Genomic DNA, 27928 nt, shown 5'->3' with positions numbered 1-27928 from the left:
GGCAATTTAGCATGGCCAACCCACCGAACCTGAACATCTTTGGACTGTGGGAGGAAACTGGAGCACCCGGAGGAAACGCACTGTGGTGAATGTTTAATTACTGATAATTCACCAGTGCACTGTTATGTTATTAACCATGTGGGCTCTACCTATGGGCCATTGTGTGGCTTCACCCACGGGGGATATGTTGGGGCATGTACGGGCTCCGCCCATGGCTCCACCCCCTTTACAGGAAGTATAAGAGCTGCTGACCTGCGGGGCCGCCTTCAGTGTTGTACCGGTCACAGGCAGGCTCAGTTCTAAGCTGATTAAAACCACGGTTTACTTCTCCACGTGTCTTCCAGTGAATTGATGGTCGCATCAATCACGCAGACACAGGGAGAAAGTGCAAACTCCACAGACAGTAACCTGAGGCTAGAATCGAATCCGGGTCCCTGGAGCTGTGAGGCAGCAGTGCTAACACTGTACAACCATGCCGCCCCGTAGAGTAATCCTCAGGTTTAGAATTGTAGAATCATAGAACTCCCACAGGGCAGAAGGAGGCCATTCAGCTCATAGAGTCTGCACCGACCCTCCGAAAGAGCAACTGACTTAGACCAATTCCCCCACCCTATTCCCATATCCCCACCTTTGGACACTTAGGGGCAATTTAGCATGACCAATCCACCTAACCTGCCCATCTTTGGACGACATGCTTTTCAAAAATAAATTAGAGTGCCCAATTGATTTTTCCAATTAAGGGGCAATTTGGCGTGGCCAATCGACCTAGCCTGCACATCTTTTGGGTTGTGGGGATGAGACCCATGCAAACACGGGGAGAATGTGTAAACTCCACACAGTGACCAGGGGCAGGGATCGAATCCAGGTCCTGAGCACTGTGAGGCAGCAGTGCTAACCACTGTGCCGCCGATAGGAGGACATTGTGAATATAATTATTACTCAGGGATCAGATGGATATAGCCACCATCGTTTTAATTTTGTCATTAGTTCAAATCCAAAATAAATTAATTGAAAGTCATTTCTCTACTTAGGCTTAAGTATTCAAAGTGAAACTGAATAAAAATTTGGAAGGTCTAAATCTAGTTTACAGTTGCTGTAAATTCAATCCAGAAATGCCTTTAATTCCTCTTTAAGTAAGCAATTTTGCTCAATAGCAGTAAGAATGGTAGTTATGGGAAATTGGATATATTGCACTGATGCAGTAAAGGGTAACTTATACTTTAATAATTCCATATAACTGTGATTATAAAGGTATATAAATGCACAGATAAGGAGCGATACAATCAAATTGTTTAAAAAAAAATTTAGAGTGCTCAATTAATTTTTTCCAATTAAGGGGCAATTTAGCGTGGCCAATTCACCTACCCTGCACATTTTTGGGTTGTGGGGGCGAAACCCACACAAACACGGGGAGAATGTGCAAACTCCACATGGACAGTGACCCAGAGCCAGGATAGAACCTGGAACTTCGGCGCGTGAGGCAACAGGGCTAACCCTCTGCGCCACCGTGCTGCCCAAGGAGCGATACAAAATGACTGAATATTACTCCTGGAATGAATTTGCAACGAGCAAATGTTGATGGTGGTTTTAACCTTACTTGGTGGGCAGATAAAACGGCCACTACCCATCTCCCCTCAAACTTCCCACATTGTTCGATTAACTGCCCCGGAGTCCCTGGGAGCTGAATTGCTGGAGTTTTATCACAGGCAGTAAGGACAGTTCCTCGGGGCCTACATGCTCGTTGGGACTTTAGGACATTAATACGACTTGACTGTGATTTTTACTCATAGACCTCAGCAGAAAGTACAACATTTTCAAGATTTAAATTTGAAATATTGCCCCAGGGAATAAGAGCCCTGCGTCAGGTACTTTACTCTCTGTGTTGTGGAAAAAGAAGGCTTTGATTCCATTCATTACCCTCAGTGCGTACTGTTCAGGCACAGTTGCAACAGCCATGATTTCTGTGAGGTATTCTTCACTTGATTGCCTTTCTTTCTGCCACAACTAGAAATTAAAGGCCGCATGGAAGGTGCAGACTCACGCAGTTAATGAACAGAAAGATGGGAATCTGGCCCCGTGTATTTTGATTCAAGTGCAATTCTTACAGTAGTTCATGGCATCTATAAAAAGGATAGGTCTCTCCTGCAATTAGGATCCTGAACTTCTCCCACTTCATATAACAGAGTGTTGTCACAGTGGGAGAACTTTGCACTTGCTATCGAAGGCACTCTATCAACATAAAAGTGCCTTTAAGTCGTGCATCCATTCAGGTATTGATGAATCAACGAGACCCATTCTTGTTTGATAATCCTCTTTTCTGCAGCCTTAGTGATGAAGCCACGGGTACAGATTTGAAAGCTTTCTTTCTCACACTGCATATCCTGTTTGAGAAGCTGAAGGGCAATTCAATCTCCTCTTCTGAAGTGCATATGGCTTAAGTGCATAAAATTAAAGTCTTCAAACAAATTCCTGTACCGTTCCACATTCTCTGTTCTCCCTGATTTTACCCTAAATACATGGCCTACTTAAAGAGAGAGTCAGAAAGCACGTGGATCGATTTTCACATATCACATTGTTATTTGTTTTGGTTAAACAAAAAGTGCTGATGACACTCTCAAACGTAAAGGGATTTTAATCTAAAGGGAACAATTACTGAATTAGCATTTCACCGGCTAAAACTGAAGAACCTCGGGTCGCTGGCTATCAGCATCAAATGTTTCAATTCAGCTCCTTTTTGCTGCAGGAATAAGTAAACCACCTAAACCAGCATCCCAAATACTGCCAAACGAACTCTCCATCATTTCCCCAAAAGAAATCAACAAAGGCAGACTGGATAAGCATTACCTTATGTTTGAGGCCTTGATTTTCTTCTCCAATTAGCTTCTCTTTCTTAAGAGCAGTAAGTGAAGTGAGGGTATGTTTCTTTATTCTTTCATGGGCATCTCTGGCTAGGCCAGCATTTATTACCCGGCCCAAATTGTGTTTGAGAAGATGGTGGTGAGCTGCCTGCTTGAACTGTGGCAGTTCATGAGGTGTAGGTATGTCCACAGTGCTGTTAGGCAGGGAGTTCAAGGCTTTTGACCCAGGGACAGTGAAGGAACGGTGATATATTTCCAAGTCAGGATGGTGAGTGACTTGGAGGGGAACTTCCAAGTGGTGGTGTTCCCATGTGTCTTCTGCCCTTGTCCTTCTAGACCAGTTCAGTTTCTGGTCAACGACAACCCCCAGGATGTTGATGGTGGGAGATTTAGTTATGGTAATGCCATTGAACATCAAAGTGTGACTTTTAGATTTTTCTTGTTGGTATAATTGCTTGCAATTTGTGTGGAGCAAATGTAACTTGCCACTTGTCAGCCCAAGCCTGGATAATGTCCATATCTTGCTGCATTTGGACATGGACTGCTTCAATATCTGAGGAGGCGCCAATGGTGCGGAACGTTGTGCAATCATCAGCAAACATCTCCACTTCTGGTCTTATGATAGAAGGAAGGTCATTGATTTTTTTTTAAATTAAGGGGCAATTGAGCTTGGCCAATCCACCTATCCTGCACATCTTTGGGTCATGGGGGTGAGACCCACGCAGACATGGGGAGAATGTGCAAACTCCACACGGACAGTGACCTGGGGCCGGGATCGAACCCGGGTCCTCAGTGGCGTGAGCCAGCAGTGCTAACCACTGTGCTACCATGCTGCCCATGGAATGTCATTGATGAAGTAGCTGAAGATAGTTGGGCCTCAGATTCTACCGTGAGGAACTCCCGCAGTGATGTCCTGGAGCTGTGATGATTGACCTCCAACAACCACAGCAATCTTCCTTTGTGCCAGGTATGACTCCAACCAGTGGAGTGTTTTCCTCCTCATTCCCATTGACTCCAGTTTTGCTGGGGCTTCTTGATGTTACCCTTGGTGTTACCTTACCTTGATGTCAAGAGCAGTCACCCCCACTCCAGCTCTGGAGTTCAGCTCTTTTGTTCATGTTTGAATCAAGGCTGTAATGAGAAGCTGAATGACCCTAGTGGAACCCAAACTGAACAGAGAACAGTTTATTGCTAAGCAAGTGTTGATTGCCTCTTCCATCCCTTTACTCATGTTCAAGAGAAGACTGATGGGGTGGTAATTTCCCTGGTTGGATTTTTCCTGTTTTCTGTGTACAGGGCACACCTGGGAAATTTGCTGCATTACCGGGTAGATGCCAGTGTTGTAGCTGTACAGGAATAGCTACACCACAGCAAGTTCTGGTGCACAAATCTGCAGTACAATTGCTGGAATGTTGTCAGGGCCCATAGTTTTGCAGTATCCGCTGCCTTCAGCCTTTTATTGATATCACATGGAGTGAATTGAATTGGCCAAGACTGGCATCTGTGTTGCTGGGGGCCTCTGGAGGAGGCCGAGGTTGATCATTCAATCGGTACTTCTGGCTGAAGATTGTTGCAAGTGCTTCAGCCTTATCTTTTGCACTGATGTTCTGGGCTCCTCCATTCTTGAGGATGGGAATATTTGTGTAGCCTCCTCCTCCTCCAGTGAGTTGTTTAATTGCCCACCATCATCCATAACTAGACTTGGTAGGACTGTAGAGCTTAGATCTGCTCCATTGGTTTTTGAAATCATTTAGCTCTGTTTATTGCTTGCTGATTATATGTTTAGCATGCAAGTAGTCCTGTGTTGTAGCTTCAACAGCCTCATTTTTAGGTGTGCCTGGTTTTGCTCCTGGCATGCACTTCTACACTCTTCACTGAACCAGGATTGATCCCCTGGCTTGATAATGGTAGAATGGGGGTTATGCCGGGCCATGAGGTTACAGATTGTGATTGAGTACAAATCTATTGCTGTTGATGGCCCACAGCTCCTCATGGATGCCCAGTCTTGAGTTGCTAGATCTGTTTGAAGTCTATGCCATTCAGCATGATGGTAGTGCCACACAACATGATGGAGGATATCCTGAATGTGAAGACGGGACGTGATCGCCACAAGGACTGTGCGGTAGTCACTTCTACCAATACTGTCATAGACAGATGCATTGATGGCAGGCAGGTTGATGAGGATAAGGTCAAGTATGTTTTTCCCTCTTGTGGGTTCCCTCACCACCTGCTGCTGACCTAGTCTAGCTGCTATATCCTTTAGGATTCAGCCAGCTTGGTCTGTAGTGGCATTCCAAAGCTACTCTTGATGATGGACATTGAAGTTCACTGACCTAGAGTATATTCTGTGCCCTTGCCACCCTCAGCACTTTCTCCAAGCGGTGCTCAAAATGGAGGAGTGCTGATACATTGGGGATGTCTTTGGTGGTGTGTGTGAGGGGTGGAGGGAGCGGAGTTGGGGGGAGGAGCGAGTGGTACATAATAATCAGAAAGAGGATTTGTTGTCCTTGTTTGACTTTATGCCACAAGACATCGTGTGGTCTGGAATCGATGTTGAGACCAACTCCCTCCTGGCTGTATACAATTGACAATTGTGCTATCACCTCTGTTGGACCTATCCTGCCACTGAGACAGATCGTACCCCAGGACAGGACATACATAGGCTGGTGGTGGCAGTGTCTGGGACATTATCTGTAAGGTATGATTCCGTGAACATAACTATGTCAGGCAGCTGCTTGACTAGCCCGAGACAGCTCTGCCAAGCTTTCACACGTTAGTAAGGAGGAGTTGTCATTTCTGGAGTCTAGGTGGTCCACCCGGTTTCATTCTTAATCCAATTTTATGTAGTGGTTTGATACAACTGAGCGGGCATTTAAGATTCAGCCCCATTTTGGTCGATCTGGAGTCACGCAGATTTCCTTCACTTTAAGTACGTTCGTGAATGAGTTAGGTTTTTACGTGAATCAACACTGATATCCTGGTCACCATTTGAATTTTCTATTGATTTAAAATTCCATGATCTGCCATGGTGGGATTCGAACCTGGGTCCCCAGAGCCTTATCCTGGGTCTCTGGATTACTGTGTGTGATAATAGCACTTTTCTTTTAGTGTGTGCAGTAATCACCAGGCCAGGCAATAGCTTCCGCAGTGGCTACAATTCCACAATGGCACTATGACTCTACCTCCTAAACTATCAGTTTCAGAACTTGAATGAATACAACTGCTCACTTGCCACGTTAACTCTGTTTCTCTCTCCACAGCTAGATCTAGATCTGTTGAATATTTCCAGTATTTTCTGCTTTAACTGCGTATTAGTCCAGCTACTAAGCATTCACAGTCAATGAGGATCCAGGGACCATTAAAACCAACCCTGATCCAATTCTTCTGAAGGATTGCCATGCACATGCTTCCAATCACGGTCAATGAATAATAATCAGCGGGAGTGAACCTTTTTCAATTTTTTCAGCCCTGGCCTCGACACACGAGGGCTGACTGCTTCCAGCGCACTGCATCAGAAAATTCACTGTACAGTAAACCGGTCCCTCTGTGATCACATGCTCCCAGTGGGCAACTGTACTTACTGGGAGTACAGGTCCGAGGGAGGGCTTGCATGCTGTGGTCACAATTACAATCCTACACCCTCTTAACATGGCTTCCCACTAGAGGTGTGGGACAACGCAATCATAACTTAAATGTTCAGCTTTGGGCAGCAGGGTGGCGCAGTGGTTAGCACTGCTGTCTCATGCCACCGAGGACCCGGTTGAATCCCAGCCCGGGTCACTGTCCATGTGCAGTTTGCACATCCTCCCCGTGTCTGCGTGGGTCTCACCCCCACAACCCAAGAAGATGTGCATGGTAGGTCAGTTCACCACAATAAATTGCCCCTTAATTGGAAAGAAATTGGGTACTCTGAGTTTCATGTTAAAAATATTCAATGTTCAACTTCTGGGGCGGAATTCTCCGCAATCGGCACGATGTCCGCCGACCGGCGCCAAAAACGGCGCGAATCAGTCCGGCATCGCACCGCCCCAAAGGGGCGGAATCCTCCACATCTTGAGCGGCCGAGTCCTAACCTTGAGGGGCTAGGCCCGCGCCGGACTGATTTCCGCCCGGCCAGCTGGCGGGAAAGGCCTTTGGTGCCCCGCCAGCTGGCACAAAACTGATTTTGCCGGGCGGCGCATGCGCGGGAGCGCCAGCGGCCACTCACGGCTTCCCCGCGCATGCGCAGTGGAGGGGGTCTCTTCCGCCTCCGCCATGGTGGAGACCATGGCGAAGGTGGAAGGAAAAGAGTGCCCCCACGGCACAGGCCCGCCTGCGGATCAGTGGGCCCCGATCGCGGGCCAGGCCACCGTGGGGGCATCCCCCGAGGCCAGATCGCCCCGCGCCACCCCCCAGGATCCCGGAGCCTGCCCGCGCCGCCTTCACCCGCCAGTAAGAGAGGTGGTTTAATCCATGCCAGCGGGACAGACACTCCAGCAGCGGGACTTCGGCCCATCCGAGCCGGAGAATCGCCGGGGGGGAGGGGGCCTGCCAACCGGCGCGGTTCCCGCCCCCGCCGAATATCCGGTGCCGGAGAATTCGGCAACCGGCGGGGGCAGGATTCACGCCAGCCCCCGGCGATTCTCCGATCCGGCGGGGGGGGGGTCGGTGAATCCCGCCCCTGATCTTCATGGTCCGTTAACTTAATGTGCAGAATTCTCCGGCCTTTGGAAGTTTATCATCCCCGTGGCAGCGCACACTCACCCGCGGGTGTCCCAGTGGCCTGGGGAGTCTTCAAAGGGAAATCCCATTGACAACGGTGGGAACAGAGAATCCCACCGGCAGCGCATGGCGCAGCACCTCTCACTGCTGAGAAACACACAGCCAGGGGACTGGAGAACGCAGCCCATTTATCACATCAAAACAAACTGGAATTTTGATATCACCTTTTACAACCTGAGGACGTCCCTCAGTGTTTGATGAGCTGTTGAATGATGGTTACTGTTTAAATGTCGGGAACACAGCAGTTAATCATTTGCACAGCAAGCTCCCATGAACAGCAAACTGATACTGCCCAGATAATCATTCTTCTCCTGGTATTGATTGAGGGATATCTATTGGCCAGGACACCAGGGAGCAATCTCCAGTGCTTCTTCGCAATGATAAGATGACATATTTCCCACTCACTTAAGAGAGCAGAACTAGACTTCGATTTAACATCTTATCCGTTAAAAACAGATGATCAAGCAACCCAGCAAATTATTATGGTGAGGATGGAGTGTGGTGTTAGTTACAATTCTTTGTAACTGAGGGGGGTTGTGATCTGCGATGTTCCTCTTTAAGTCTATGCGTTCATGAATTTATAAGCTATGAGTATCTATGAATGAAAGGGCGCTTTGGTAAGTTATATCTAATACCATTGGTTGGTTTGTTGACTTTTCTTATAAAAATTAGGGCTCCATTTTGAGATTTTCAGCTACTGTTGCACAATTAAATTCTACATGAGTTTCTACCACAAATTGTTTTGCGAGGAATAGTGGGTAAAATTGCATGATGTAAGATCCCAGATGGCTAAGTAGGTACCCTTATGTACTATTAAAATTTGAAAGCTTTCTTTCCACACACTGCATATCCTGTTTGAGAAGCTGAAGGGCAATTCAATCCTCTCCTCTGAAGTACATATGGCTCAAGTGCATACAATTAAAGTCTTCAAACAAATTCCTGTATCGTTCCACATTCTCTGTTCTCCTTCAGCGTGTACTAAATAAATGTTCTGCTAAAGAAGGAAATCAGAAAGGCACTTGGATTGGTTTTCACATTTCCCATTGATTTCTTGAATCATTTTTTCTTTGTTTAAAAGTGATCACTGGATGCATTGTCAGAAGAATGACTCAGGAGATTTACAAATTGAGGGGATAACCAATTAAGCATCTACCCAAATAAAACTGGTTAGCACTGTTGCTTCACTGCGCCAGGGTTTCCAGGCTCGATTCCCGGCTTGGGTCATGGTCTGTGTGGAGTCTGCTCGTTCTCCCTGTGTCTGCGTGGGTTTCCTCCGGGTGCTCCGGTTTCCTCCCACAGGCCCCGAAAGATGCACTGTTAGGTAATTTGGACATTCTGAATTCTCCTTCTGTGTACTCGAACAAGCGCCGGAATGTGGCTTTTCAAGTAACTTCATTGCAGTGTTAATGTAAGCCTACTTGTGACAATAAAAAGTATTATTATTATTAGCTGGAGTTCATACATCGAACCAGACTGCGAAGTGATGTCAGTTGACTGAGGGAATGAATAAACTTTCCAAACCAGGGGACTCAAGTAATGTTACCAGACAGCATTCATGAAATGATGCCACGTCAAAAAGATTCAGACACCATGCTTTGTGCGTACCAACATCTGGATTTTTTTGCTCCTCCCTTGCTTCTCATGGTTTAGAAATTCTTCTGATTTGTCTTTTGTCAACCCAAACTGGGTGACCTCACATTTCCCCACATTTGAAATCCAACTAACCTAGTCCAGCCCCCCCCCCCCCGCACCCCCCCCCCCACCCCACCCCCACCCACCCCACCATTCCTTTTGTTTATGTCCCTTTGCAGTGCAGTGCTCCCATCTTATAGTTTTTGTCTATTTATTTTATGGGATGTGGACGTCGTTGGTTTGATCAACATTTATTGCCCATCCCTAATTGCCCTTGTGAAGGTGGTGGTGAGCTGCCTTCATGAACCACTGCAGTCCATGTGGTGCAGATACAGTCACAATGCTGTTAGGGTGAAAGTTCCCAGGTTTTGACCCAGTGTAAGTGAAGGAAAGGTGACATATTTCCATCAGGATGATGAGTGACTTGGAGGGTAGCTTCCAGGTGGTGGGTCCCCATGTGTCTGTTGCCCTTGTCCTTCTATGGCAGCAGACTGCCTCCAAACTTTGTGTCATCTGCAAATATGGAAACATTTCTTCATTTGCATCACGGACATAAGTAGTGAAAAGCTGAGGCCCCAGTACCGATTGTTGGGGAACAATTTACTGTGATCAATTAATTTCCCAAAAGGCAGCAGAGTGGTAGTAAGTCATAATGCTCATTTGGGGTGCATACCTGATGGATTGGATTGCCTCCTTCAGCGCCGTAACAACTCTGTGATTCTGCAAAATCAAATACTGTAGATGTTGGATAGCTGAAATAAAAGCAGAGAAGCAGAAAATGATGCATTAGATCAGATCAGGTAGCTTATTTTTCTTTATTTCATTTGGTGTGTGGCTTGGAGGGGAACTTGCAGGTGGTGGTCTTCCCATGCATCTGTTATCCTTGCCTTTTGGGGTTGTGGAGGTCGCAGGTTTTGAAGATGCTGTTGGGTTAATGAGTTGCTGCAATGCATTTTGCAGAGGATACATGCTACTGCCGCTGTGCATCAGTGGTGGAGGGAGAGAATGTTGAAGGTGATGGATGGAGTACCAATCGGGCAGACTGCTTTGATAGTGTTGAGCTTCTTGAATGAGGTTGCAGCTGCACTCAACCAGACTAGTCAGGAATATTCCATCACAGGGCAGCATGGTGGTGCCCTGTGAGCTCTGTGCCTCACGGCACAGAGGACCCCGGTTCGATCCCGGCCCCGGGTCATTGGCTGTGTGATGTTTGCACATTTTCCCCGTTTCTGTGTGGGTCTCACCTCCACAACCCAAAAGAGAGAAGGTGAATTGGCCATGCTAAATTGCCCCTTAATTGGGAAAAAAGTGAATTGGGTACTCTAAATTTTTTTTAAAAAAAATATTCCACCACACTTCTGACTTGTGCTTTCTAGATGGTGGGACAGACTTCGGGGAGTCAGGAGGTGAGTTACTGTGCAGAATTCCTAACTTCTGACTTGGTCTTGTAGTGCCAGTTTCACTGCCAGGTTGTGCACAGTGCTACATACCACCACTATGCAGATATCCTTGATGGGCTGGATTGGAAGATGCCCCCAGAATAGTCAAGGTGCTGTAACCTCATTTCAAGCAAACCAATGGCCTGCTCAAGGTTTCCTTGGTTGTAAGATGGTAACAGTTGTTTCTCTCGTGGGCCCCTGTGGGGGTTTCAATCACAGTCATCACCATATCTTCAACAGTCACTTCTTGAAACTCCAGAATCATCCACAAAGGCTGCGATGAGCTGAAGATTATAGGAATTAGGAGCAGAAGTAGGCAATTCAGCCCTTCGAGCCTGCACCATCATTCAATCAGATCATGGCTGATCTCTTCCTGGTCTCAAATCCACCTCCCTCCCTGTTGCCCAAATCCCTTTAACCCATTTTCTATCAGAAAATATATCTATCTCCTCCTTGAGACCATTTAATGACTAATATTCCACCACACTATGGGGCAGCGAGTGCCACAAATTTACTACCCTCTGCAAAATATAATTCCCCCTCATTTCAGTTTTAAATCTACCGCCTCTCAACCTATATCTATGATCTCTCATTCTAGATTGTTCTAAAAAGGGGAACATTTGGTTTACATTTATAAATTATTATAAGAATATCAGCCCAAATGTTTTAATCTCTCTTCATACGTCAATCCTTTCATCCCTAGAATCAATCTGATGAAGCTCCTCTGAACTGCCTCAAATGCCATCACATCCTTCCTCAAATTAAAACAAAAGGTAAATTTAGAGTACCCAATTATTTTTTGCCAATTAAGGGACAATTTAGCGTGGTCAATCCACCTGCTGTGCACATCTTTGGGTTGTGGGGGTGAGACCTGTGACATTATCATAAATGTAAGAACTGCAAGGGTTAATGTAATGTATAAATCAACCACTAGAGGGATGTTAGATGTACAAGTATATGAAAAGAAAATGAAAACCACTTATTGTCACAAGTAGGCTTCAAATGAAGTTACTGTGAAAAGCCCCTAGTCGCCACATTCCGGCACCTGTTCGGGGAGGCTGGTACAGGAATTGAACCGTGCTGCTGGTCTGCCTTGGTCTGCTTTCAAAGCCAGCGATTTAGCCCTGTGCTAAACAGCCCCTATAAGACATTGATGCTAAGCTTTGTGGGTGAGAGGTTGAGGAGAAAGCTATAGAAAACATAGTGTGAGTGAGAACAAATCATAGTTAATGTAATAGTGTAGGGATTAGCAGTAGATGAGTGTAGATTATATGTTTTTTTGGTTTTTTGAAATTTAGAGTAGCCAATTATTTTTATTTTCCAATTAAGGGGCAATTTAGTTGTGGGGGTAAAACCCATGCAGACATGGGGAGAATGTGCAACTCCACACGGACAGTGACCCAGGATTCAAACCCGGGTCCTCAGCGCCGCAGTCCCAGTGCTAACCACTGCGCCACATGCCGCCCTGTAGTTTATATGTTTATTATCAACTGTGAATTATATAAGAGTAAGTGTCAAATCCAAACAAGTAGTGTTAAGAAATTTATAGCTTTGTTCAATTTAAAGCTATTTGTGGTCTTTGTGAACACTGCACAAACCATCCTAAAATTAGCAACACAAAGAACACCACAAGACCCACACAGATATTGGGAGAATGTGCAAACTCCACGTGGACAGTGACCTGGGTCTTCAGAGGCGTGAGGCAGCAGTGCTAACCACTGCGCCACCCTGCCGCCCTCATCCTTTCTCAAATAAGGTGACCCAAACTGGACACAATACTCCTGATGAGGGGCGAAATTCTCCCCCAACGGTGGGATGTCCGCCGACTGGCGCCAAAGACGGCGCCAATCAGACGGGCATCGCGCCGGCCCAAAGGTGCGGAATGCTCCGCATCTTTGGCGGCCTAGCCCCAACATTGAGGGGCTAGGCCGACGCCGGAGGGATTTCCGCCCCGCCAGCTGGCGGAAATGGCGTTTGTTTCCCCACCAGCTGGCGCCGAAATGCGGCGCATGCGCAGGAGCGTCACCGGCCGCTGTCAGTTTCCCGGCGCATGCGCGGGAGCATCAGCGGCCGCTGTCAGTTTCCCGCGCATGCACAGTGGGGAGAGTCTCTTCCGCCTCCGCCATGGTGGAGGCCGTGGCGGAGGCGGAAGGGAAAGAGTGCCCCCACGGCACAGGCCCGCCCGCGGATCGGTGGGCCCCGATCGCGGGCCAGGCCACCGTGGGGGCACCCCCCAACGTCAGATCGCCCCGCGCCCCCCCCCAGGACCCCGGAGCCCGCCCACGCCGCCTGGTCCCGCCGGTAAATACCAGGTTTGATTTACGCCGGCGGGACAGGCAATTTCTGGGCGGGACTTCGGCCCATCTGGGCTTGAGAATCCAGCGGGGGGTCCCGCCAACCGGCGAGGCCCGATTCCCGCCCCCGCCCAATCTCCGGTACCGGAGACTTCGGCGGGGGCGGGGGCGGGATTCACGGCGGCCAACGGCCATTCTCCGACCCGGCGGGGGGTCGGAGAATGACGCCCGTGGGCTCACCAACTGCCTACACAATTGCAACAACAACAAGAGTTGAGGCACCTGAGACTGCCTCAATTTGAAACCTTACACAACCTTGTAAGACTCTTTTTTGTAATGGTCACATATTAGCTGCATGTTGAAGGAGTAGAATATATCACATTGATCTGACAGTACCAAGATAACCACAGGAATGCGGTCTATCACAACCTGCGCCCAGGAAAATTGGAGGTGAAGTTAATGAATGGGATCTGGTTGCTGCATCGGGGCTCTCGCCTGTTGGCTGTAGAGTCGGCAGGAGGCCCACACTACCTCTTTTCATAAAGGCTTGTTGAACCATTAGCCAATCGGGCAGTGACAAGGTCTGGTGGCAGACGTCTCATCTACCAAGAGCTGATGGCCAATCAGAACCCGGCAGCTCTTGTGCTCAGCAGCGCTATTGGGGAGGCAATGGCTGCTGCCAAAGGATAGGCCATGGAGTCCCAGATCACAGAGCATCCTAGGATGCTAATAAGTAATGGAGTAATGGGGTTGGTGTTGCAGGGAGAGGGGTAGAGGCTGTTCGCAGCTAAGACAGGGGTGTGACCCTCAGCAGGTCCGCCCCTTCACAATGTCCATTCCCCCCGATCAGCTCCCCCACTGCCCGCAAGGTGACAAGCTGGACAATGGTTTTAGCTGCTGTACACCCACGTAGCAACAGGCCTGCAGCTGGGTTAATACCAGCGATAGTGGGATGGGGCCCTTAAGTGGTCATCTATTGGTACCTTAAGGGCTCAAGAGAAGCAGGGCTGTAAGGTTGACCATTGGTCTGCCTGTCCAGAACTTAATTTGGCCAGAGCTTGGGATGCAGCTTGATTTCGATATGCCACCATCGTGCCAAAGTACATATTCTCCCCACCTTCTAGTACACCACCAGCAAAAACAGTGAATTCTGCCCATTGTGTCAGGTCGGTGACCTTTTAACAGAGGAAATATCAGCTGTCTTAAATTTAAAGCCTTTGATTTCTGACTCCCCCTTTCTCCCTCTTAAACTGAAAGTCAAACCAAGGAACAGGAGTGACTGATAGTTAGACTTGCCTTTACCTGTTTACTGTTGATAATCTTTTACTCTGCAACTTGCTGGAAGGAAGGGGGAAGCAGTGCAGACCTCCTACAGAGCAGTGAGCATCTGCTGAACAAGGCAAGCAGATGCCTGTATTTCCTTAACCAATCAGATTGAAGAATTATGACCACCTGGAAGTGTAAGTTACAATGGTGAACTCAATGTCAAATCAGGTAGAAAAAGAGGATGAGAGCAGGAAAGGAAGGTTTGATAAAGAAGGCGAGGAAAAGAGAGGCAAAATCGTGATCTATCGGCTGCACCCTACCCCTGTTTGGGTGAACAGGGGCGCGGCCGATAGATGCCTGTAGATCCCTGGGAATCCCGTCAGATCTTGTGAGACGTCATGATCTGAATCCCGCCCATTGTGGGCAGGATCAGTATTTGGCAAATCTGTACATTGGAGTGAGACAGCTAGTCTCACTCTAATATGCACTCACCTGATCTATCCATGCCCTGGAATCTGACCCCTTCGTTTGGAGATCTCAGGCGAGGGGGGTTCAGTGCAGGTCCCCATAAATAGGAACCGGACGGAATGGCACTTGTGGGGTGGGCGGTATACCAGGGGATTGGAGGACCCCAGGTGGTTGTCCGCTGGGCAAGGTGGCACCCTGGCACTGCTGATGTTACCAGCCTGGCACCTTGGAACTGCCATCCTGGAAGTGCCACCTGAGTGCCAGCCTGCCACTGCCCAGGTGGCACTTCCAGCTGACAGGGGCACTGCCAAGGTGCCAAGCTGGCAGTGCCAGTCTGACGTTTTTCCCGTGCAGAGGATCGGGCCCGGGAGTGCCCTGCCCAGGTGAGATGGGGTGCAGGGGGGTTGAAGATCCCCTTATAAATGAGTTGGGGCTTTGGGGGGGGGGGGGGGGGGGATTGTGTCGAGGGGGTTGAGAGATCAGGGCGCCATTTAAACATTCTTTATCCTTTGCCTCGGGCCATATGGACTACACTCCACAGCCCATAAATCACAATACTAGGGCAGCACGGTGGCGCAGTAGTAGCACTGTAGTCTCACGGCACTGAGGTCCCAGGTTCGATCCCAGCTCTGGGTCACTGTCCATGTGGAGTTTGCACATTCTCCCCGTGTTTGCGTGGGTATCGCCCCCACAACCCAACGATGTGCAAGGTAGGTGGATTGAACACGCTAAATTGCCCCTTAATTGGAAAGAATTAATTGGGTACTCTAAATTTATAAAAATAAATAAATAAATCACAATACTAACCACAGCTGAGATGACCTAACTGGGAACCTCCTGATATGTATGGTCCAAACCTACTCCAAACAGCCCTGAAAGGTCTCGGACTTGATCCAAATAAATTAGCTGCTCTTTGTCAGTTCAAAGGTGACGGAATTAATTTTGGCTAACGAGGAGAAACAATCAATCAAAGGTACCTGTTGGAATCAGTATTTTTTGTACTTAATAGTGTTCACATTTTGGAAACCCAGGATATGGTTTGGCTGCGGTATCCCACAATATCCCGCCAATGCACAGTATCACAAATATTCCCATGCACGTGGTCTATTATGACCTCATTATTTATTCAACTATTGTTCCAAGATCAAGAAAGTGCCAGTCCTGATACCCCGAATTGACAGGATAGATAAAGAGAAACATTTACTCTGGTGGGAGAGCCTAAGGACCTTAACCTTCAAATGAGATCCAGACCATTCAAACGTGATATGTCGCAAAGCATCCTTACACACAAGTTGGAGAAATTTGGAACTCTTTCTTGGAAAAACGTTGTTGAGACTACGTCAAGTTAATATTTCAGAATTGAGCTTGATAGATTTTTTTGGGGCAAGAATATTAAAGGTTGTGGAGCCAAGACAAGCAGATTAAATTACAGATACAGATCAGACATGATATAACAGAATGCAGAACATGCTCAAGGAGATGCATGACCTACTCCTGTTCCAACATCCCTCTGTTCCTTCCTACTTTCCTTCTTATGATTTGAGCTACGCTTTGACCTCAGCTGGAGTAGAAGTGGGAGTACTAATTTAGTTTGAGGCCCAGCTAGGCTAGTGAGAAGATGAGCTAATATGAAGATGCCTGTCACAATCATCATTCAGTGAGTGACAGTGACCACCGCCCCTCAAAGCCTTACCGGCCATTCGCACCTCCTTCCCTATTAGAAAGTATGCATGTGTTGGCTGAGATGTGGGGCAGCACGGTAGCACAGTGGTTAGCACAGTTGCTTCACAGCTCCAGGGTCCCAGGTTGATTCCCGGCTTGGGTCACTGTCTGTGCGGATTCTGCATGTTCTCCCCGTGTCTGCGTGGGTTTCCTCCGGGTGCTCCGGTTTCCTCCCACAGTCCAAAGATGTGCTGGTTAGGTGGATTAGCCATGCTAAATTGCCCTTAGTGTCCAAAAAGTTTAGTTGGGGTTACTGGGTTTATGGGATAGGGTGGAGTTGTGGGCTGAGGTAGGGTGCTCTTTCCAAGGGCTGGTGCAGACATGATGGGCCGAATGGCCTCCTTCTGCACTGTAAATTCTATGATCTGTCTTTGATGGAATCCCCTCCACAGACATACTGATGTGCACCACTGGATACCAAACACAAACATCACTTACTCATTGTATCATTGGGAGATCTTCAAGACTTTAAGGCTTTGCACCTCACTGTCAAAAAAGAAATGGACTATGAATTCTAAAGAGACCTAGATTCTCCTCCATTATATTGCCTAAAGTCAGGTGGTAACATGATAATGAAAGAAGAAACCACAGCCAAGAATATTCCTCGCTGCTACCAACCACCACCGCACCCCACCCACCCCAAACCTTCTGCCACCCTTCAGTCTTAAACAATGCATTGCACTGAAATGATAGTGAAGAAGAGCAGGGCTAGTATTCTTGCCTTCTGCCTGAATTATCACCAACTCCGGGTAACAGTAGAAGAGCACTGGTGTAAATGATCTGGGAACAAGGGGAAAACACTTTGATAGCTCTGTTTGGGAGAACAAGCATGTTAATAGTCACATCTCCCTGTTTCCCTGCTTGGTCTGGGAGGAGACCTCGCTCTTTTCCTGAATTTAAAACAAAAATCTCTGTTTTACTTTCACCTCCGAATTCAGCATTTCATTCATTTGCATTGGTGGACTGTCTCCGTGAAATAGTGCTACTGCCCTGAATCCCACCCTGACCTTACTAATGAGCCCCATCCCAAAACACTGACATGGGCTATGGCGAGGTCAGGTGACAGACAGAAGCACCACCTCAACTCACCTCTAGCAACAACATTACACGAGAGGGAGAAAGTGTCCAGTAAATGTTTGCTTCATTTGGGATAAAGTGGTTTGCATTCTTTTCATAATTATAAAACACACACAATTATATATTTCTTTTTTTAAAATATATTTAGCGTACCCAATTCATTTTTTCCAATTAAGGGGAATTTAGCGTGGCCAATCCACCTACACTGCACATCTTTGGTTTGTGGGGGCGAAACCCACGCAAACACGGGGAGAATGTGCAAACTCCACATGGACAGTGACACACCGGGATCGAAACTGGGACCTCAGCGCCGTGAGGCAGTAATGTTAACCACTGTGCCACCGTGCTGCCCACATATTTCAAGGAATATGTGCCTCACCCGCTGGCAGCGGGATTCTCCTTTCCCGCAGCTGCCAATGGGGTTTTCCATTGTGGTTTCCCCCCCACCCCATGGGGAAACCCGCAGGCATGGTGCACTTCCAGCAAAGCGGCGGTTCCCGCCGACGGAGAACCCCACAGTATCCGTGGGCGGGATTCTCTCAGCCCGGGCCGGGCCGGAGAATAGAAGCGATCGGCGCGAATCGCGCCACGCCGCCCCGACGGAGGGAAGCGATTCCCTGCAGAGCGGAAAATCGGCGCCATTGGCGCCGGCATGGTTGGCGTGACGCCAGTCGGGGCCGTTCCACGCGACCTCCCCGCCGATTCTCGGCCCGGGATGGGCCGAGCGGCCATAACAAAAATTCCAAGTCCCGCCGGTGCTGTTCTAACCGGCTGTTAGCTGGCGGGACCTCGGCGTGGAAGGGTCCGGGGGCAGCCTGTGTGTGTGTGGGGGGGGGGGGGGGGGAGAGGGGGGGGGGGGGGTCTGACCCCGGGGGGGTGTGGGGCCTCCGTTGTGGCCTGGCCCGCGATCGGGGCTCACCGATCGGTGGGCCGGCCTCTCGGGCCGGGGGCCTCCTTTCTTCCGCGCCGGCCCCTGTAGCCCTACGCCATGCTGCGTCGGGGCCGGCATGGAGAAGGGAGCCACTGCGCATGAGGAGGCGCCCAGTTGATGCCGGGATCAGCAGCTGGAGCGGCGAGGGTCGCTCCAGTGCCGTGCTGGCCCCCTGTAGGAGCCAGAACTGCTGATCCTGAGACCATGCTGACGCCGTCGAGATACGTGGCGGCGTTTCCGACGGCGTCAACACTTAGCCTCAGGATCAGAGAATCTCGCCCCATGTCTTTGTATCTAAAAAGGGGCAAAAAATGTTTCCCCAAGACCCTTTCACTTTCTTTACAAAACCATTTGCAACCCTAATTCCATCTCTGATTCAAAGAAAAAGATCATACAACCTGAGAAGTTGTTGTGACAAAAGAAATATGTTGACAAAATCTGAAACCATTTAACCTCTTTAATTGTGTTTTTTTTTGACAAGATCAAAGCTGTACTTCATTCTGCCACACAAGTTCACTTTTGCCTTTCAAAATGTCTGACACTGGGAGAGGGTCTTTGTGATGTTAAGACCTTGCTGCAGGCTGACAATCTAAGTTATATACCATTGCCGGAGGCAGCTTCATTCTTTTGAGGTCCTGGAAGAGACCCTCACAAGCCCAGGTAAGTTTATATTTACACAGTGCTGAAACCCTATGTGCAGCATGAAATGTTTAACCTGCTTAGCATTCTGATCTTATCTGAAATTCAGGTCATTTTGTAACCTCTCCTACCGTCACTTGCAGTTCCAGAAATCACAATTTTCAAAATTCAGTAAGTGCAAAGTATTTCTTTTACTATCAAATGCTGGACAAATGTGTTAAATGTGCCCACACTTTAAAAAAAATAAATTTAGAGTACCCAATTGGGTTTTTTTCCAATTAAGGGGCAATTTAGCGTGGCCAATCCACCTAACCTGCACATCTTTGGGTTGTGGGGGTAAAACCCATGCAGACATGGGGAGAATGTGCAACTCCACACGGACAGTGACCCAGGGCTAGGATTCGAAACCCGGGCCCTCAGCACCGCAGTCCCTGTGCTAATCGCTGCATCATATGCCGCCCTAAATGCGCCCACACTTGAATCCAAAATTCGAAAGCTAGGACTTTTTCTTGGACGAGAATGGGGGATGACCCTGCAATGCACAATGGATCTACAAACTACAGAGAAGGGCGATTAGCATATTTCAAATTATCCCTGGGAAGGTTTCCACTTCAGATGCCATCAGGAAATTGCACACTAAATACTCTGGCAGTGCCAAGGTGTCCAGGTGCCAGGGTATTACCCTGCTCTCTCCCTGACCACCCGGGGGTCTCCAATGACCTATGAGACCTCCCCTGAGATGCTGTCACCTCTGGCCCACGTTTGTGGGGACCAGTGCTAAACCGTGCCCTGGCGAAGTCTCACAGGCATGGCCATTGACTCACGGGCGGCAGATAAAAGCGGCACCTGGGCATTTAGATGAGCCTAATAGCTCATTTAAATATGCAGATCTGGATCTCGCCCAGCGGGGCGCCATCTGGATTGCAGCTGGGAGAGCGAGTCGGGTGACTCACGATCAACCCGGCACCTGGCGTGGAACCCGATTTGGGGCTCTCCCAGGATTCACCCAGCATGCCGGGATCCGCGCAGGGGCGCAACGCGATCACTGAATTGTGCCCATAATCTCCAAAGTACCACATGGCAATTTTAAACAGCGTAATGCAATGTAATTGCTTCTCTGTTTCTCTTCCAGTTAAAAAGGATTCCTTAGTATGTTTAAGAATGGTAACCTGGTGCATTTTGATTAATATAGCTGAAAATGAGTTCATCATCAATAATAAGCATTGTTAGTACGCCCAGTTGTCCATCAGTGCGTAACCTGATTTAAAATCACTGAAAGTAACTGGGCTGAATTCTCCGCAGTCAGGATTCTCCGTTTTGCCGGCAGCCCGGGGGTTTTGCGACGGCGGAGAAACCCGCCCCAAAATGGGAAACCCCATTGACCAGCCGGCGAAATCGAGAATCCCGATGGCGGGCGGGCAGAAAATCCTGCCCACTATCTCTCGTGGGGACCATGAATTGTATTCAATTCGAATTTGATTTGGGTTTTGGAGCAAGCAAGGAGATGGATTAAGGGCTTGCCCTGACCACTTGGTGCATTGACTCTGTAACATTGAGAAAGAAATAACATTTAAAAAAATTAACTATCTATATAAGAAATACAATGAATCATTTAATAGTTTTGTCAGTGTACACGAGTCAGCTTCTTGATCAATGAATTATTTCCAGGTTGCAAAATGACTTCTAAAGCATGCCTCCTAGTGTCAGTGCACCTAAGAAAGTGACACAATTTGAAGAGCCTTTCCTTTTTAAAAAATAAATTTTGAGTATCCATGTGGTAGTCTGTGTAGAGGTATTACAGTACCTGGTAATACTGGAACACCATTGGTAGATATTGTATGTTTCCGATTGGTCAAGCTGTATGGTAGCTCTGCCCTGCAAGGCGGGGTATAAGAGCCCGTGCTGCCCCAGCAGCCTTCTTTCTGTACATGAGCTGCTGGGGGAAACATCTAGCTTATTAAAGCCTTCAGTTGGACTACAACCTCGCTTTAGTGGTCATTGATTGTGCATCAACCCAATTATTTTTTTTTCCAATTAAGGGGCAATTTAGTGTGATCAATCCACCTACCCCGCACATCTATGGGTTGTTGGGGTGAGACCCACGCTGACACGGGGAAAATGTGCAAACTCCACACGAATCAAACCCTGGTTCTCGGCACCATGAGGCAGCAGTGCTAACCACTGTGCCACCGCGCTGCCCTTGAAAAGCCTTTCCTAATCAATGCAAATCTCACCCGAGCTGTGGCCAGGTTTGCATGTGGCACCCAATCCAAGCAAACTGAATCGTAAATCAACAGAGAACACAGAGAACACGAGTGTGGGTGGTTTGGGGTATAACTCAACAAGGTTTAAAATTCCCTCACTCTACGTTGGTTCCGCTAATTCTGCGCGGAATGCACCTGAATTACTGATGACTCTTATCCTTTATGTGTGTACACTTGATTTGTCTTCGCAGAAGAATGAGCAACATTTAAACAGGATCATTTGAAAATTTCAAAACCTTGCAAGTTTGAAATGCCACTATGCTGATAATAGTCAGAACTAGATTAGTAATGTGGTTTCTTCATTAAATTTCACTCTCCCCACCTCCAAATTCCACTCATCATCCACTTTCTACCCTCCTCTACTGAGTAAATAGGTTCAAGCTGGGTCATAGTTTTATGGGGATGCACTGCTCTCTCGTAGCAATTTTGCGAGCAATTTCCCTTGGGTGATGTGACCTAATGTTCACGGGACATGACAAGCAACCCAAAGGTTGTAAATTCAAAATCCCACTCTATTTTTATCTCTGGAGAAATGGTAACACGTGGTCATGTTTTTTAAAAATCCATTCATGAGGCGTGGACGTTGCTGGCTAAACCAGCATTTATTGCCCATCGCTAATTGCCCTTGAGAAGGTGGTGGTGATCTGCCTTCTTAAACCACTGTTGTCCCTTTGGTGTAGGTACACCAGGAGTGCTGTTCGGGAAGGAATACCAGGATTCGGACACAGCCACAGTGAAGGGACGGCGATATATTTCCAAGTCAGAATTATGAGTGGCCTGTAGGGGAACTTCCAGTTGGTGGTATTCCCATGTATCTGCTGCCCTTGTCCTTCTAGATGGTAGTGGTTATGGGTATGGAAGGTTCTACCAAAGGAGCCTTGGTGAGATCCTGCAATGCATCTTGTAAATGGCACACTCTGCTGCCACTGTCCATTGGTGGTGGAGGGAGTGAATCATAGAATCCACATAGTGCAGAAGGAAGTCATTCGACTCATCGACTCTGCACTGACCCTCTGAAAGAGCACCCTATCTAGGCCCACGCCCCCACACTATCCGCATAACCCAGTAACCTCACCTAACCTTTTGGACACTAAGGGGCAAATTAGCATGGCCAATCCACCTAACCGGCACATCTTTGGACTCTGGGAGGAAACCGAAACACCTGGAGGAAGTCCACGCAGACACGGAGAGAATGTTCAAACTCCACACAGTCCCCCAAGGCTGGAATTGAACCTGGGGAATTGAATCCCTGGTGCTGTGATGCAGCTGAGCCATCCACCATGCCACTGTGCCGTCCGCAGTGGTGAGGAAGGGGTGCCAATCAAAGAGGCTGTTTTGTCCTTGTTGGTGTTGAGCTTCATGAGTGTTGTTGGAGCTGCACTCATCCAGGTAAGTATTCCATCACACTCCGACTTGTGCTTACTCGGTGGCGGGCATGCTTTGAGGAGTCAGGAAGTGAGTTACTCACCACAGGATTCCGAGCCTCTTACCTGCTCTTGTATTTATTATTGTGGCTTGTCAGTTCAGTTTCTGCCTGATGTGTTGGGTGCTCTGCTACACAGACGAACCAACACGGTTGCGGATGGTGCAACTCAGTTTTATTACTAACATATATTTACAATGGTAAACTGGTTACTGTGGTTCGATCATAACCCTTGAATCTGTGGACCTAGCCCTAACACTATCTTGGAGTGGCACTCAGCACATAGTGGATGTCTGAGTGGCTTGCTGTGAGCTCTGTGCCCTGAGCCGTCTCCTGCTGGAATGAGCGGGAAGTGTTGTGTTCCCCGTTTTATAGTGTGTATGCTCTTGCCTGTGATTGGCTGTGGTGTTGTGTGTGTATTGATTGGTCCGTTGATCTGTCCATCAGTATGTATGTATGTTTGCACCATGATGTTTAACTGAATATCATGACATCCCCCCTTTTTTACAAGAACATGTGCCTATGTGGTTATAAATAGAGATGTGTACTGAGTGCAGCTGAATGTGTGTGTGTGCAATATTTACAGCATGTACATGAGACTAAACTATATACATGGGACGATAACGGGTGCGACATAGCAACGAGGTTGTACCATAAACAAAAGACGGGGAAATGTTGAACGCCAAAACGAACTCCTGTCACGACAATGAAAAATAGAAACATATTAACACAGTGGTATTATGAGTTCAATGTTAAAACAGGCTCATAAGTCCAGTCTAGTAGGTGGGCGACGAATTCAGGTTGACCCGTTCAAGGGTGGGTCGCCTGCGAATGGAGCCATCAGGCTTGCGAACCAGGAACGAGCGGGGAGCCACGCGTCGGAGAACTTCGGCAGGTGCAGACCAGCCATCCTCTGGTAGGTGGATATGGACGTCGTCTCCAGGTGCCAGGGCGGGAAGATCAGTTGCCTGTGTGTCATATACCATCTTCTGGCGAGCGCGCTGCTGTTGCATCCTGTGCAGTACCGGAGCATGGTTGGTTGTGGGTACCAGAATGGATGGCACAGTGGTCCTGAGGGCGCGACCCATTAACAGCTGGGCTGGTGAGAGGCCAGTGGCTAGTGGGGCCGACCGATAGGCTAGCAGGGCTAGGCAGAAATTCGATCCGGCAGCAGCAGCCTTGCAGAGGAGCTGCTTGACGATGTGAATGCCCTTCTCCGCCTTTCCATTGGACAGGGGATGCAGAGGGCTGGACGTCACGTGTGTGAAGCCATACGAAGCAGCAAATGACGACCATTCCTGGCTGGCAAAACAGGGCCCATTGTCCGACATGACAGTAATCGGAATGCCGTGGCGTGCAAAGGTGTCTTTGCAGGCCCTTATGACAGCTGACGATGTCAAATCGTGGAGGCGTATGACCTCTGGATAATTTGAAAAGTAATCAATGACGATTACATAGTCCCTGCCGAGCGCGTGAAAAAGGTCCACACCCACCTTCACCCAGGGGGACGTCACCAGCTCATGGGGCTGAAGCGTCTCAGGAGGTTGCGCCGGCTGAAACCTTTGGCAGGTGGGGCAGTTGAGCACCATATTGGCAATGTCATCACTGATGCCCGGCCAGTATACCGCCTCTCGGGCCCTCCGTCTGCACTTCTCGATCGCCAGATGGCCTTCGTGTAGTTGGTCGAGGACCAGCTTGTGCATGCTGTGCGGAATCACAATCCGGTCCAGCTTTAGGAGGACACCATCAATGACGGCCAAGTCGTCCCGGACATTGTAGAACTGCGGGCACTGTCCTTTGAGCCACCCTCCCATCATGTGGTGCATCAGACGTTGTAGAAGGGGGTCAGCCGCAGTCTCCCGGCGAATACGGGCCAGACTGGAGTCATCGGCTGGCAGATTTGCCGATGTGAAGGCCACCTGCGCTTTGACCTGACAGACGAACCCCTCCGAGTCGGGCGGTGTGCTCACTGCTCTAAATAGAGCATCCGCAATGATAAGGTCCTTTCCCGGGGTGTAGACCAGTTGGAAGTCGTACCTCCTGAGTTTGAGTAGGATGCGCTGGAGGCGATGGGTCATTTCGTTCAGGTCCTTATGTATGATGCTGACCAGGGGGCGATGGTCAGTCTCAACGGGAAACTGGGGGAGACCATACACGTAGTCATGGAACTTGTCTATTCCGGTTAGCAAACCCAGGCACTCCTTTTCGATCTGCGCGTAGCGCTGTTCTGTGGGGGTCATGGCCCGCGAGGCATAGGCGACCGGGGCCCATGACGCAGTGCCATCCCGATGTCGGAGTACCGCCCCAATGCCGGACTGGCTGGCATCAGTCGAAATTTTAGTGTCACGAGATGTGTCGAAAAACGCCAATCCCGGGGCTGTGGTGAGCTTAATTTTGAGCTCCTCCCATTCCTTCTGGTGTGCGGGCAGCCACTGGAACTCCGTGGACGTCTTGACTAGGTGGCGAAGAGCCGTCGTGTGGGAGGCAAGGTTAGGAATGAACTTCCCCAGGAAGTTGACCATGCCGAGGAAGCGTAGCACTGCTTTCTTGTCTGCCGACTGCGGCATGGCTGTAATGGCGCTCACTTTGTCTGCATCCGGACGCACTCCCGACCAGGATATGTGGTTCCCCAGAAACTTCAGCTCGGTTTGGCCAAAAGAACACTTGGCTCGGTTGAGGCGCAGGCCGTTTTCCCGTATCCGCGCAAAGACACGCTGGAGACGATTGATGTGCTCCTGTGGTGTGGTGGACCAGATGATGACATCGTCAACATAGATGCGCACCCCTTCGATGCCCTCCATCATCTGCTCCATGATCCTGTGAAAGACCTCGGATGCCGAGATGATGCCAAACGGCATTCTGTTATAGCAGAACCTGCCGAAAGGAGTGTTGAAGGTGCACAGCTTCCTGCTGGACTGGTCAAGTTGGATCTGCCAAAAACCCTTCGAGGCATCCAGTTTTGTAAAGATTTTAGCCCGGGCTATTTCGCTCGTGATCTCTTCCCGTTTGGGTATGGGGTAGTGTTCCCTCATTATGTTGTTGTTGAGGTCTTTTTGATCAATGCAGATCCGGAGCTCGCCAGAGGGCTTCTTAACACACACCATGGAGCTGACCCATGGCGTGGGCTCCGTGACCCGGGATAGCACCCCTTGGTCCTGGAGATCCTGCAGCTGCTGCTTGAGGTGATCTTTGAGTGGCGCTGGGACCCTGCGAGTTGCGTGAATGACCGGGAAGGCGTCCGGTTTGAGCCGTAATCTGTAGGTATAGGGCAGTGTGCCCATGCCCTCGAATGCCTCCTGGTTGTGGGCGAGGAGCGATTGAAGCTGTGCCCTAAATTCTGCATCCGGGAAGTCTGATGTGCCTTCTGGAGACAGAGCGTGGACCCGCTGCACAAGGTGGAGAATCTTGCATGCCTGTGCGCCGTGCAGGGAGTCCTTTGAAGATCCGACTATTTTGAATGGCAGTGTGGCCGTGTATGTGTTGTGTGTCACCTGGTGCTGGCAGGATCCCATGGCCGGGATTACGTTTCCATTGTCGTCGACCATCTTGCAACGGGATGGCCGAATTGGTGGTCTGACCTTCATGGCGTAGAAGGCTGGCCATGCTATGAGGTTGGTGGAGGCGCCAGTGCCCAGATGGAATGTTATCGGTGATCGGTTGACCGTTAGGGTGGCACACCATTCATCACCCGGATTGACACTGCTCACTTGCAACGGCTGGTGGGTCCTGGCTGGAGACATCCGGTTCCTATCAATGACTGCAACACGGAAGGCGTCCCGGTCGTCTGTGTCACTGGTCTGGATATCGTCTGGGCACGACTCGTAGTAAGGAGGCTGAATGGTCCGCACGTCCCTGCGAGGTTGTCGGAATTTGGGAGCATTGGCAGGTTGAGCTGCTCGACAGCAGGCAGCGTATTGGCCCATCTTGCCACAGCGGAGGCATTGTCGTTTTTTTGCCGGACATTGCCGCTTTAAATGTGCGGCTCCGCAGTTGCCGCACGTCGTGACGTTGTGGCGTTCGTTGCGCCACCGCGCATGCGCAGTTCGGTCTTGCGTCGAGCGCGCCTGTGCATCACGTCCCTCTGCGTCGACGTCTTTTTTGGCGCGCACAAACGCGGGAGGCCGCGGAAAGCGGGCGAAATGGCCACCCTCATCCGGTCCGCGGGCCGGGAGGAACTCGATTGCCTGGACCCGTTCGGCCTCGTAGGACGCCTGCCTCGCCGATCCGGCCACGTAGGACCCCTGCCGCGCCGATTCGGCCGCTTGAAATTGGGAGTAGTGGCTGGTCGCCTTTTCATGAAGGACACAGGCTTCGATTGCGGAGGCTAGGGTGAGGCCTTTAATTTTGAAGAGCTGCTGGCGTAGGGTGCCCGAGGTGACCCGAAAAACAATCTGGTCCCGAATCATTGAATCGGAGGTGGTGTCATAACCGCAGGACTGCGTGAGGATACGGAGATGTGTAAGGAAAGATTGTAAGGGCTCATCCTTACCCTGCAGGCGCTGCTGGAAGAGATACCTCTCGAAACTCTCATTTACCTCGACGCTGAAGTGTTGCTCGAGTTTGAGAAGGACCGTCTTGTACTTGGTCTTGTCCTCACCTTCCACGAACACCAGGGAGTTGTAGACATAGATGGTGTGTTGCCCTGCCGTGGAGAGGAGGAGGGCGATTTTCCTGGTGTCCGAAGCGCTCTCCTTTTCATTGGCTTCCAGGAAGAGCTGGAAGCGCTGTTTGAACAGCTTCCAATTGACGCCGAGGTTTCCAGCGATTTGTAACGGCTGCGGCGTGCTGACGGTGTCCATGGTGCAGGATGGCGGATTCCTGAGGATTCGTAGGTAGGTCTCACAGTTACCGGGTTTCAATCCTGGTACTATGATGTGTTGGGTGCTCTGCCACACAGACGAACCAACACGGTTGCGGATGGTACAACTCAGTTTTATTACTAACAATATTTACAATGGTACACTGGTTACTGTGGTTCGTTCATTATCCTTGAATCTGTGGACCTATCCCTAACACTATCTTGGAGTGGCACTCAGCACATGGTGGATGTCTGAGTGGCTTGCTGTGAGCTCTGTGCCCTGAGCTGTCTCCTGCTGGAATGAGCGGGAAGTGTCCTGTTCCCCGTTTTATAATGTGTATGCTCTTGCCTGTGAT

Source organism: Scyliorhinus torazame, chromosome 1, assembly GCF_047496885.1.
Source record: "Scyliorhinus torazame isolate Kashiwa2021f chromosome 1, sScyTor2.1, whole genome shotgun sequence".
Taxonomy (NCBI): Eukaryota; Metazoa; Chordata; class Chondrichthyes; order Carcharhiniformes; family Scyliorhinidae; genus Scyliorhinus; species Scyliorhinus torazame.
Note: the sequence above shows the minus strand (reverse complement) of the source record.